Source organism: Camarhynchus parvulus, chromosome 4 (assembly GCF_901933205.1).
Source record: "Camarhynchus parvulus chromosome 4, STF_HiC, whole genome shotgun sequence".
NCBI classification, from domain to species: domain Eukaryota; kingdom Metazoa; phylum Chordata; class Aves; order Passeriformes; family Thraupidae; genus Camarhynchus; species Camarhynchus parvulus.
In genome coordinates this window covers 20,041,579-20,056,002 of record NC_044574.1, presented here as the reverse complement: position 1 = coordinate 20,056,002, position 14,424 = coordinate 20,041,579, and positions in this window count along the sequence as shown.

Genomic DNA, 14,424 nt, shown 5'->3' with positions numbered 1-14,424 from the left:
TTTCCCTTAGGTATCTGAAATCTGTTAAGTAGTACATGAATAGAGCTAATTTTTGGCTTTTAATAGTGAAGATTATTTTGAAAAGCTTAAATAAAGGAACTGGTCTCAGTTTTATCTATTTGTCTCTAGCCCAAGAAAATGCACTTGGTAATACATAGGTAGCTGAGGAAGTCCCATCCTGTAGGGAAAGCAATGATCAAGTAGGACCCTTTTTGAAAAACTTGGAAAAATTTTTGGCTTACAAAATTATATAGGATATGTAAAGCACACTTGTTTTCAAAGCTTCCAGCTAGAGAAATGAACACTCTTTCTTTTTACTATTTGATGTCAGCTCTTATTAGTTCTAAACATAATGAACAGTGATTTAGTATTTGGTGTGTTTATCCAGATTATGCTGTTATCTCTGTTTGGTGCTTTGCATAAGTGTTTTTACTTTAATCTCTGGTGTAAAGACTGTGTGGTGTTTCAGATGCCAGTAGGGGCTAAATGCCATTCTTGGAAAGATATGCTTTTGAACTGGCAAGGAGACCATAATTGGCACTGAGAGTAAGTACTTTTTATGTCAAGGTTGTCAAACCTATTTTGCTGCTAGCTCTTGGCCTGAATTCTGCTTAATGCCAGATGGTATTGTTTTTTAAATGTTCTTGAATAGAGCAGATCATTAATTCCCTCTGGATTTTCTCAGACACCTTATATGATGAATTTTCCTGCCCACATGCCTCTGCAGTCTGTGGTAGTCTATGTTATTTCTTCCTTTTTATTGTGCAGAAATCATGATTCATTCACATACACTATTTAAGCTGTGCAACATAAATACATGTTCTCTATCTTTTTTTGTGGTTTTTTAACATTTGAAGCTGTAGTTGGCATTATTTAGACATCCAAAAGTGCGCCTAATTGTCTTAGATGTTCCTGCAGCTCAGCTAGAAAAGATGCTTATGGATATGAGCTACTCTTTTGGTTCTGTGGATAGGCAGTTACCTTGCCATGTGAGAGAGCTGGCACACACTGGGTGGCTGTTTTCAAGTCCCTTCAACCCAGGCCACTCGAGACTGATTCTCCAGTGCTCCACATACTGTACGTTTGCATGCTGTGTGCTTGATAGCAGATTGTGCTAGCCAATTCCCAGGTTTGGGACCTGTGAAAAGAGGTCTTTGTTAGAAATGGTAGAAATCAGAAGCAATGTTTCCTTTGCCAAGAAAGCATGTAGTTCATATTAATAAGAGGGCCCCGTGAGGTTGCCAAGGTAGGCACTGAATTACTTGTCACTGCTGCAGGAGTTTTAATGATGAAAAGCTGCTTTCTCTTTTCCACTAAGAATTTGTGAAGTAGAAATGGAAATTACTCTGTCCTTCTCTTGTGGGAGAACCAACCAAAGAAGCTGTTTAATTTTACCTAATTAAAATAATATACCTAACACCAATATATGTTGACTTTTAGTCCAGTTTCTGTTAAGGGTGTTATATTTAATAAAACTTAAGGAAACCAGAGGTTCCAGGTAAAAAATTAAGGCACTGGATATCACTGAGTTTGTGTACACATCACTTTCTGGCTTTTGAATTACAGTTTCTGTTCAATACCTCATGGTGTCTGTTTGAAATATCAAAAACTCTACCAAAGGCACTTGTCAACAGTCTTGAGAGCACAGTGACTTAAGAACAGCTGTTTATTAGGAGTTTTTTGTCAAGTGAAATTTAGTGGAAAGAATCTGAGCATCTTGTGAAAGATAAAAAGTCTTGTAGAATTTTGGGATTTATTTTCTTAGGTTTAAAATAAACATTTAAGCAGCACCTCAGAGTTTAGCTAGAGTTTACCCCAAGAAGGCAGAATCTGTGAACAGCTCAGAGTACCTTAAAGGATATGGTCTGCCGTAACAATACTGTCACACACTCAGTAAACACTCTTCTAAATTTTTTGCGGGGGAGAGAGAGAGAGAGAGAGAGAAAGAGAGAGAGGGGGAGAGACTTAGAAAGCAGCTTCATCTTCATTCAATTTTCTCCTTGAGATTCTTGTGTCAGGTAGGCAGCCACAGCCTTCAGAAAGGTTTTTCTCAGTTGTTCTTCAGAAATAAAACTGTGATTGGTTTCTTCCTGTAAATTTAATCTTTCTGACCTGTACATTTTAAAATACATTTAAAATTTTAAATATGGTGTCGTGTCTGTGGCAAGGTCAATGAACATTGGAAAGTAAAATATTAAAACTTTGTTGCTTTGAAGTGTGTGATGCAAAAAGGAAAAAAACCCAGTCAGCTCTGGAGAGTGGGTGGTATCAGTTTTGGACTGTTGTCATACTGAGTTCCACTATGTTGGTTCCAATTTAAGAGACAGATGAGTTCCTCTCATTTTTTCAACCTCAGTGTCTGTATTGATTATCTCACATAAAATTGACAGCATGCACATTTTCATTTGTGCTTCTACAGGGTGGTTTTTGTTTGGTCATATCATTAAAGTCACAGAAAAACCTCCAAGCTTCTTTTCAATATAGTTTCATAACAGAGGACACTGATATTTTAGTTTCAAATATCATGGTATTTTGACAGACAACTGTAAGAAAATCATACCTGTGGGTATTTTGCTACTATCTAGCTAAGTTTATTATTTCAGTATTCCATTTCATCCCATCACATTTGGGCTTGGTATACCAGTGAGAATCCTATTGTTTACAGTGAATATAAATATAGTATCTATTGTTCCTGGAGGAAATTTTTGTTTGTTTATTAAATTCTTTATGAAAGACATTAGGACTTAAACAAAAGAGTATTCTTTTGCTACTACTAAGCTAGGACTGCATTTACAAGCAAATATTTTTTGATTTCTGACTGTGTAGAATCATCTTGCATTTCAATTCTATTAATTAAAAGCAAATAAACAAAAAACTGAAGTCCCTGAAGGACTTAGAAAAGTTTTTTTTATCCAAAAAAACCTTTTACTAAAGCAGAAGCAGAATAGTCATACATTTAAATTGTAAATGAAAAATCATATTATAATGTTTCTTGTGGACATCCATTTCAATCTCACTAATAACATAAGCAGCTGAAATAGCCAACTGTCATCCCAACATTTCCAGCTACTCAGTCATGAGCTGTTTTGCATACAGATACACAGAATCTCACACAAATTCATCCCAGGATTTCCAAAGTTGCTAGCCATTTTTGTTCTTTCATGAAACTGCAGTTTAGAAAATGTTGCTGTTGACTTCTCTTTATCAGACAAAAGCATAATGATTTAAAAAGACTGGATAGTTTACCCATGATACATTTCTTTTTATCTCAGTCAAGTAAAAAGTACTTTGAAATAAGAAAAAATGGATTTGGAAAATAGTGTCACAAATTTAGAATGTTTCTAAGATTTGTTATTCATGATAACATTTTTTTTGTACACAAGACTATCAGCTCAAAAGATTACCACTGTTCATAAAAGCTACACAACTGGGGCCTTATTTGATGTCCTAGCAATGCAGCTGAGGGGAGGATGGTGGAAATGGCAGGGTTGCTGCTAAAAACAACACTCTTTAGCTGTCTGGGAGGTGAAAAGGGACAAAATGTGTGGTTTCCTATTGACTTCTGGAGACTAACTCCTTATTTTATCCTTTCAGGCGCCTGGAGCTGGTGTTTTGCCTTCCCCTGTCACTGTGTGTGCACCATTACTAGCTCATCTTTAGCATTAACCCTAAGATTCACCTTTTAAGATCACTTGTCCAGAATAATAGCCTACAATTATGTGTCCAAGCTCTGCATTGAAATGTCAAGGTAACACCATAATGCCTACTTTTGAAACTTTCCTTGAAATAACTTTATTTTTTTGAAAAAACTTTTATAACTGCTAATTTATCTAGCAAAATCAGCTGTTGAGACAATGTGTAAGTTATTGCTGTTGTAGGAGTACAAGAATATGAAGAAATATGAAAGAGTAATTAAAGTAAACACTGAGATAGATGTCATTAAGGCTTGAGATCACCAATGCTTTTAAATAGTTGCAGTTTCCTCATCTTGGAATACTTCACTCCTTATTTATATATTATTTCATGCAAACCTGGAAAGTCATTCCCTTTTTCATACACTTGAAATATATTTGGGTTTTAGTAGTTCTGCTTGGGAAAACATATTCTTCTTCTAGGAATCCAGTATTTGTTCCACTAACACTGACCAACAGGCTAACGTAGTAGAAGTATATTTACTCTGGTATAATAAAATACCAAGCTCCTTCAAAAAAAATTATTATTTTTTAATTTTAATACTTTATGTGAAACATGTTAAACAGATTTAATAAACCAATAATTCTGAATAATACTTTCATGTTGTTGATAAATAATACAGAACATCAAAGAGATTTGGTAATGAATCAGTTTAATGTATTCTTACATTAAAGCTCTTATTCCCTAGCATTATTTTTGTAGCATGTCTTGTTCTTTCAATACCTGCCATTTAAACATGAAAGGTTCTTGTACTACATTGCCTTAGGATATAGTTTTCTAAATAAATGATATCTAGTCTAGAGTGGTGAAGTATGGGGGCAAATGGGGGTAAAATGCTTATGGAATACTGCCAAATTAAAATGGCAGTAGATAAAACCTGCATTAGTACAGAATTAATTTTAAATACAATACAACTGTTCATGATTTAAAAATTAAATTTGAAATTCAGAATTTTGGATATTAAACAATTTTTAATTTTGCTGAGTTAAATGTTTTTCATTAGTCTTCTTTAATCCTTTTTTAGCAGAACTGAAGTTATTCCAAAATCACTGCTGCAAGGTAAAGATTTTTGTGCTGGTTTTGGCTGGGGCAGTAAATATTATTCACAGTGGCTGTGTTTTGGATTTTGGCTGAACACAGGGCTTATCATATGAAGATGATTTTGTTATTACTGAGCAGGTTTTACCCAGAGGCAAAGTCTTTGTGCTGTTAATACTGCCTCACTGAAAGGCAGTTGGGTGTGCATGGGAGGTTAGGAGGAGACACAGCCAGGACAAGTGACCCAAACTGACCCAAGGGATATTCCAGACCATGTGACATCATGCTCAGTGTATAAAGTGGGGGGAAGAAGGAGGAAGAGGGGGACATTTTAGAGATGGCATTGGTCTTCCCAAGGAATTGTTACACATGAAGGAGCCCTGCCGTTCTGGGGATGGCTGAACACCATGTCTGTCATGGAAGTAGTGAATGAGCTCCTTGTTTTGCTTTGCTTGTGTGTGTGCCATTTGCTTTTCCTATTAAACTGTCTGTGTCTTAGCCCAGGAGTTTTCCAGCTTTCTCATACTCAAGAAAATGAGATACACAAGTTTATACAATCTGCAAAGTGGACGGCAAGAGTTATAAGTGTAGTAAAATTAAGAAATTACTATTTTTCATAACCTTTTTTATTTTATGAGCAATCGTGAAAAGGCATAAAATCAGGTCCAGTCAGAGTGAACGTCTGGATACAATTTTTTCAACCCTTCTCAGATAAACTGCTGAAGCATATTTATTGGAAAAAATAAAAGAACACATTACTGAATTTAAAAGGGAACGTGATGAAACTGGGATTATTTAAATGTTTAAATAAACTCCAGATTATTTATTTGAGGAAAACTTTCTAATAAAGACAAAGATTCATGATGGACTTTGCACACCAACTTAAACCATAACAAACAAATCATTGGGAACAGCTGCCTTATGGCCTGTAGACCTTCAATTAGGACTCCTCTGTGAGATATCAGAGATCCAGACTTACATTGCTTTCCTAAATAATTAAAAATGAGAATGGAACTTGAACTACTAGGTAAAATTCATTCTTTTTGGAATTAGAAAAATATCCAAGAAATAATATTAGGGCTGGAGGATCACTATAAAGAGTTATAGGTGTCCCATGACTGTGTTCAATGTAAATGTAGACATGAACTGCCTTTTAAAGGAGAGTAACAGCAAGCACTGAGAGAATAAACTTGACCTTTTAAATTTAATAGCATAGACACAAAGAATGATGTAGGATGATACAGTAAGGTCTCCTCATAGTTCTTGAGAGACTTGATGTACATATTCTGTCAGGTAAACTGTAAATTGACAACAAATCCACGTGTTTCCTGTTGGTTACTGTGGTTTTTTTCTATGCCCATTTACCAGGGGTCTACATACAGTTTCAATATTTACTGCTTTAAATAGCAGTAAAAATAGCTTTAAAAATAAAACTTCTTATATAAAAAGATTTATACTTTTAAAAATGTAAATTATTTTGATGAAAATGCTGAAGCGCTGTAGACCGTTCATTTTCAATTCAGAAATTAAAATTTGCCTGTTTGCCCATCTAATTTAATTTAAATTGACATATGTGGAAGAGGTTTTACAGTGACTTCTCTGAGCTGGAGAGAAGTTTGATAAAAGAATCCATGTTGAGCCCTGAATGAATTTCCTGCCAAGGTCATTGACATAGAAACCAAGAAAAGAGAGAAGGATAAATAAGAGAAACCTGCAACTCTATTCCAATTAGCACTTTGTCTCTTCTGACAAATGAATAAAGTGTAAACTTAGGAGTTTTTTAAGAATGTATAAAAAGCATGCATGCTAGAATAAAAATGGTTTTGAAGCCTTCTGAAAATGGCGTGTTTCTTTGTATAGTCTCCATCTCAACTATGACCATCTCAAATACAACAAACATAATTTAGGATATAAGAGGAAATTAATAGCAAAGAAATTTCTTCATCTCTCAAGGCTTTCAGCAACTTTCTAGTTTGTCTTCCTCTTAATTTTGAATTTTCACTTTTTACTTTTATCTTAGAAAGATCTAAGGTCACCATAATATTTGACAATCTCAAAATGGTTTATCCAGAAACTTTTTCTGAGAGGATTATTGCCTCTCATTGTTATTTAAACTTAGTCCATGATGCTTCTTTACACATCACTATGGCACTTTATTTCTTCTGCTGACTTCATTCTTCAGTCTTATTTTGTTCATGTTCACATTTTAGCTGTCTTCTCAGTATGGATTTGTATTTCTCTATCTTCTGACAGATAACATGAATTAGTTAGGACTATCTCTTTAGATGCTAATTAACCACTTGTCTTGATGATGGCATGATTGACAGTTCTTTATTTGCCTGTATTCATCCATCATTCATACTCCATTCTTCTATTTTCTTCAAGTTTGTTGTTTTATAAAGTTTGCACTCTAGACAAAATACAGAGTGATTTGTATAAAACCAACATGCCACTGCAAAAACATAACATTACCCTGATCATAAAACAGCAGTAAAGCCTGAAAGCCTGTAACTCACCCAACTAGGTCTGCTCGTATGGGAAAAACAAAAAATTAATTTTAGAAGGATATAATGTGAATAGAGATTATCTGGAGTATTACTGTAAAATTTTGAATTATAATAGATGTAAACATGGTACAAGCCACATATCATTGGTGATATAAAAGAAAGAAGTAATGGCAATTATTCATGCCATGTACAAACATAGGAAAAATGAATATTTCATATAGACCTACAGAAAAGCATACTTGTAAATGTGAATAGACTGAGATGAAAAGTTGGCAGCTTTTCAAGCAACAATGTTTAATATAAATTCACTGGGGTATTTATTGAAATTTCTTTGGTTTTTAAGGAAAATGAGCCATTAGAAAGAAGGCAATAATTTTGTAAACAGGTACACCTGAGGATGGGCAAAGAAGAAATGATGGGTTCAAATTCTTGTTGGGACATTTATCAAGAACATAGATTTATGTTCATGACATACAGAGTTACCTCTTTGTGTGATAGTAACATAAAGGAGATTTGCATTTTTGAACACAATTAATACTAACTGCCAGAAGCATGTAAGCAAAACAAGAAATTAAATCATATAAAAGTCATATCATATTCTACCTGTGTTTTTGCAATTATAGTGAATTAATTTACTCAAACTAATGTTTCCTTGGATGTAATTATTTTCACTTTGAATCAGGAGATTGAGATGTTACTAACCTTTTAGACTCAAGTCTATTTTTTCTATTTCCATTTGTTTTTTGCCTTTCTAGTTGTTGTGAATGTCTGTTGGATTAATGAAATAAAGTACTTAAGATATAATAACATATAAAAATTTGGGTATTTTTAAATGCCCTACTATTGGTATTATTTCTGCTTTTGTCTTGTTCTCATTACACAGAAAATAATGAACAAAATCTAATTATCCTTATATTTCTCTGATTCTCTCCCAAATGCATTAGTAACAAATTATAAATGTTAAGCTGTTTACTCACTAGTACAACATAATAAACCCACTTACAGTCCTCTCAAACCCCAGCGATTTTAGAATTTGTGACGATGATGTTGTTAGTCATTGACCAGTAATTTAATCTTAGTATTTCAGTGTGAGATGGTAGTCCGTAGAAAACCAATGAGTAATTTCTGGATCTAATCCATTTTTAGAACTATTATTGAGCTGTCCAGACTTGAAGTAATATTTATCTAATCAACTGTGAAGCAATTTCCAGTGCTTATTCCCAGATTCTGTTTTAACGAGATACTTCAAATGTCACTTATGCAGCATAGGAGGACTGCTAAGAGAGGACAATATTGCTCCTGTAAGAGTATATGCAGTTAAACATTAGTAATTCTTCAGAGACTCATATAACAACAGTTCAAAAAGTCAGTACAGTAGACTTTGCAAATCACTAAGAAATTCAGTCATCCTTTAGGAGTAGCTGATTTTAAAAAAGTTAATTTTCTTTTGCTTTTGAAAAAGTGCAACTATTTTTCCAGCTCCAGAAAACATTTATTTTTCCTCCTACTTGCTAAGTCATCTTGGTCTATCTAGCAATAACTACTGTAATTGAACACTTAGAAAACCCATATTTATTTAATAAAGACTAAACTTATATTTAGAAAGAGCAGTACTAATTAGGTACTGCTAGTTAGGTGATACATGGTTATAGAGTTAAAAGTCATTTTAGGAAAATTTATCTGAAGAAATATAAAATAAGAAAAAAAAAATTCTGTCTTTTGTAAGATTTTTAGGTAACTTTGCAATGCCTGAGAACATATTTCTGTAGGCAGTGAAAGAGATATTGAGCCCTAAAAAAACCCTCAAGCAAGCAAACAAACAAACCCAACCCCCAATATTTAAATGAGAGATATCAGCTTGCTTTATTTTGGCAAGGAATAACAATGCATGTTTTCTTGGTGATAAATAAATAACGTTATTTATTCTTGGTGATAAATAAATAATGTTAGTTATTCTATTATACTATAGAATTAGTAACCAACTTAACTTAGCTTGAATTTGCTTAAGCTTTGAATAGAAGTGGTCACTGAAAGGACTACCCTAGCTGCCCACAACAGCTTGATGTATGGAAAACTAAGATATTTGAAGACATGCCTAGAACAAAGGTAAAAATCAAAGTTGAAGAGTTAGGATCTCAATTGCCACTTCTTTTATACGAGAAGGCTCTGCATTCTCAGCTTCTTGTAAAAAAATAATGGATAAAAGTAGATTTGCTGCAGAGAATTCATCATAATTGTTTGTCCTCTCACAGCCAAATATTTGTGCTGGCATTCCACCATGTGAATGAAGTACAGCTTAATATTCAAACAGCAGTGTGACATATACTCCTACCCTGTCCTTTTCAGTGGCATGAAGTAATCATGCCTTAAACATATCAATGGCTTAAAAAGTTGTTATAATTTTTGTTTTTAAAGTATTTCTACTGGAATACAATCCCACAGAGGTTTAATGCATTGATACAGTTTAGCTTGTTCTTCCTCTTACCTTGCTTTTAGACATTTTAAGAAGTCCTGGACAATTTAAAAGTGCTTCTAATCCTGAGTGACTTGCATACTATGCTGTATTAAATGATTTCATCAGTTGATTTCAGCTACAGTTACAATGCTTAAAATATTTAATTAAACAGTAACTATTACCACAGACATTTCTGTGCTCTTCGCATTGCAAATATTTTTTATCTTCTTGCAATAATGATTTCTTAGTCTCCAAAAGTAAAGTGAACACAGGATAGAATATTGTGTAATTTTCATGAAGATGAATATGCTTCTTTATAACCTCTTTTCAGTGCAATGTAGCTGACACTGGAAAATATTTAATAATAATAATAATAATAATAATAATAATAATAATAAACGTTTTATACCAATGTATACAATATAAAATGTGTATTCTGTAATTATTATAACTGCTGATTGCATTCTATTTCTCAAAAAGTACATTCCAGCATATGTGTTTCATTAATTACTAATCTCAGGGTAAGCAGCAGATACTTTCATACCTGTCAGGAGCTAAGACTGGGGTAGATTATGATGGTAATTATGAACTACAGTATTTGCAAGGATGTTTAAATCTTGCATAGTATATATTTTGTTTATTATCCTAAATTTCATATCAGGCTATAAATTTACTTCATATCCTTTTTTTTTGGAAACACATGTTGCAATTTACTAGAAAAATATAATGCAAAATGAAATGGACAAACACAGTGTACTGTGTTGAATCAAGGTCAGCTTTCAGCAGAATCTACAAATGCTTTCTACTTTAAAACCAAATTTAATTTCCTAACTACAGCTGTTTTATTTCTAGAGCTGTTCATAAACTGCTTGCAAGATTTTGCTTCATTTTTTTATAGTGGAAAAAGAAAATGTGTTGTTCACTTTAGAGACAGAAGAACTTTGAACTTTTGTTAATGTCTCTTTCTGACAACTTCTTCTCTAGGTGGGGACAGATCACAGAAATTTATAACTTAAAACATTCAGAAGATACAGTCAGAATAGATGAGGGAGCAGCAATTGCTGGAGGGTAACGAACAGGGAAAAGGAAAATATGTATATAATTTCATAACATGTCATATACAGACAAACGTGGCTGGACAGAAAGGAATAATACAAGCACAAAGTATCTATTACTAAAAAAATATTCACTTGCTTGTATTCATTGTTTTTTCCTCATGCATCTTTCTTTGCCACCTCTCACGCAGATTCCATGTCTATTGCTGTGTTTTCTGCTGCTGTGTCACTTTCATATTTTTCATTACTTTATACTTCTGTTTCTTACTTTTCATATATTCTCCTCTACTCATTAGCTTTTTCACCGTTTTAGCTGAGCTTTCAACAGATATTCTTCCCACTCTCAGAATTATCCCAGAATCTAATACCACTCTACTCCACATCTTGTTATTAAACCTTGTTATGTTCTGTCATGCAAAAAGTCTGTATTCAAGTTGCTTCCTGAAATTCTAGATGTTGGATATTGGAGACATTGAAATTGAATTGCTCTGAACTTCAACTTTTAATTTGGACCTTTTTTTTCTGTGTTATCTTAGCTATGTCATCTCTTGTTGTTTTTGCTATGAAAAATGGGATATTTATCATATGCAATAATCTGAACAGCAGAAATTAAACATGTACCTCATAATAAAGAGGGGATTCCAGAACATAACAAACTCAGCATCAGCCAACACTGGTCTCTAGCAGGGCAAAGGCTTGGGCTTTCCTGGCTGCATTAGGAGTGTGTCAGTAGGTCAAGAAAAGTGATTACTGTCTTTCTGTTGAGTGAGACACTTCTGAAGTTCTGGGTCTAGATCTTGACTTTCCAGGACAAGAGAGATATGGAGATACTGGAGAAATTTCAAAAAGGGCCACAAAGACGTCCAAGCACAGCATTTTTGATTGGAACTCATATACTTAATTTTTCACTGCAAATACAGATTCTCCTGTTATTTCTTCTACATGAATTATATCTACATGATGATTAGAACTACTTATTCTAAAAACTATGTCATCATTTCAAGATAAGGGAGGAGTCTAGATGCAGGATGAAGGCTAATGTAGCAAAGATGACATTATGTCACTTAGCAGCAGAGTTTGTAGTAGGTTTTAGCATTGAAAGCACAAAGACTTGCAATTCCATGGGGCGAGAGTATGGGCACATAATCTGTTTCAAGATCTCTGCTTTCGTATTAATTTTGTATATTAATGGAGTGGGATCCTGCTCTCTTAGAATTTTTTTCTCCCATGACCCATAGGTCATGGCTTTCATATCCTCAGAAAATGGAGATCACAAGAATCAGAATATTTATATAGGTCAGGCACCAGCTTTCCTCAGAAGTGTAAAACCAATCATTTGTTCTGCAGGTGGCAGCAAAAGGGACTGAACTATCTAAAGTATAGGGCCATTCAAGGAATCACTTGCCAAGGAGTTTTTGGACAGACTGAACATATTGGGAAAAATGTTCACATGAAAAATTTTGATATTGATGAATTTGTTAGAAAAGATCTTATCAGAAAATTTTCAACAATTATAAATTCCTTTAGGCATTGGGATTATGTTTTCAGTATTCATAAGGCTTTTTTATAGTTTGGGTGAAACCCAAGGCATGAGCTTGGCTCCTAGAGAGATGAAGAAATCAAATTCAAATCAACAAAAAAAATTTTAAAAATGTTTCCTATTGGATTGGAATAAAGAAAATAAAAATAATAATTAGTACTCCATTCACAAATAAAAATCTCATATCGCTTACATATAATGTAATAGAACACAATAGATACATATAATATATAGATAACATATCTTAATGATGAGAATTTTCAATTAATTTAAAACCTCTGTGGAAGTGTGAAAGATGCTAATTAAAATATTATTTATGTAGCTTATTAAAGATTTTTTTTTCCCCAGACATCAGATCATAATAGCAAAGGTCTCATCACAGCCTCAGTACTGAACAGGAACATCAGAATTAGAAAGTTCATTATTATCTAAGCACTAGTACATGCTGTGCCATTACAAATACATGTAGAAAGGCTTAATTGACTGCCAGGTGCCCATCAAGCTGATTTGTTACTCCTCTACTCAAGAGAACATGGAGGGAAAATATGACAAAAGCTCATGGATCAAGATAAAGAGAGGGAGATCACTTATCATCTAATTATTATTAGATGATATAGATCATTATCTAATATCATCATGGGCAAAATAGACAAAATGTTAAAGAAATTAGTGTCCTTTATTGTCAATTAACAGCAGTGTAGGATATGAAGAAATAAAAACAAAACTAAAAACACCTTTTCCCCTATATCTCCTCCTTTCCAGGCTCAACTTTACTCTCAACTCTTCTACATTTCCTCACTGGGGGATGGGGGATGCGGTTTGCAGCCAGGTCATAAAAATTTTTCCATACCATTCCTTCTTCCCCATGCTCTTGCCCTGCTCCACTGTGTGGTCCTTTATTAAATATATTATTGCAGATGTGCCACCAGTGCCACTAACGGGCTTGGCACTGGCCAGCAGAAGGTCTGTCTTGGAGCTGACTTGCAGTGGCTCTGTCTGGCTTGGGGGCAGCTCCTGATTTCTGCTATCACAAGCTATTCCTGGCAGCCTCTGCCATCAAAATTTTGCCATGTAAACTCAATATGTCTTCTTACTCAGGACAGTTCCCAGCATAATGTTTTGACCTATAACAAAAGCTCACAGGTACTGCTGGAAGATTTGAACTGGAATATTTATAAATATGGTAGTTTTCTTTTTATTTTCACTGGAAACAAACTGGATAAGACATTTGTTTCCTTTGCCTTTACCTTGCCCAAAAAGATCTGCAAATTGTTGGTGAGAGGTGAATGAATGCAACATTTTTATTGGCTAAATTAACTATACATGTCGCATTCATAGGCAGAGGTTTTTACCAAATATAGCTGCTGCTTGCTTGTGGTTCTAACTTTTCTGAATTTTTGACTACAAATGGAAATTATCTATATTCAGCATTAACATTCTCAAGTAGTTTCAATAGTTCAGTGAGGATAAATAGTATCTGGAACATGTCCAAATTTAGAGCAGTAGCTGGTAATTCTCTTACTTATAATTGAAGGTATGTAAATTATAAAGGGGAAAAATGTTTGCAAACACATCTTGGATCTTTATAATGAATTTTGTTCTTCCTGAATACTCTATTATCATACTTGCCATATGTGAAAAGTATCACTAGAATAGAAAGCTGTTTCTTTTGCCAAATTTATTTAGGAAACAAGATTCTCAAGTTTGGTAGCCTCTATATGCCAGACAAATGGATCTCTTTTATAAAAATTTGTTTTGTTTTTACAATGAAAAATTGTACATTTCTTGACTAGAACTCTTTTTTCTCTTTCTCAGAACAGATCAGAATGTATATCTACTTTCATTTCTCTTTCTCAGAAGAATTGTTGATAAAAGATGCAGTTTAACTTAAAACAATCTATTTGGGCTTTGTTTGTTGTATAAATTGCACTTAGATGAAGGGAATGGTTCAGTGACTCTTAGGTTTTGAGAAAATGCAATTTAAATGTATGTAAGAAAATAATTTCTGTTATCCTTTTCACTATGTGCATGTCAGTGCTTTGCAGATCAGAGCACGGGAGTAGTAACATTTTCTCTCAGGTTCTATAAATTGGTACAAAAGAATTGCAAGGTTGAGAATTATGTTTAGGCTTTTTG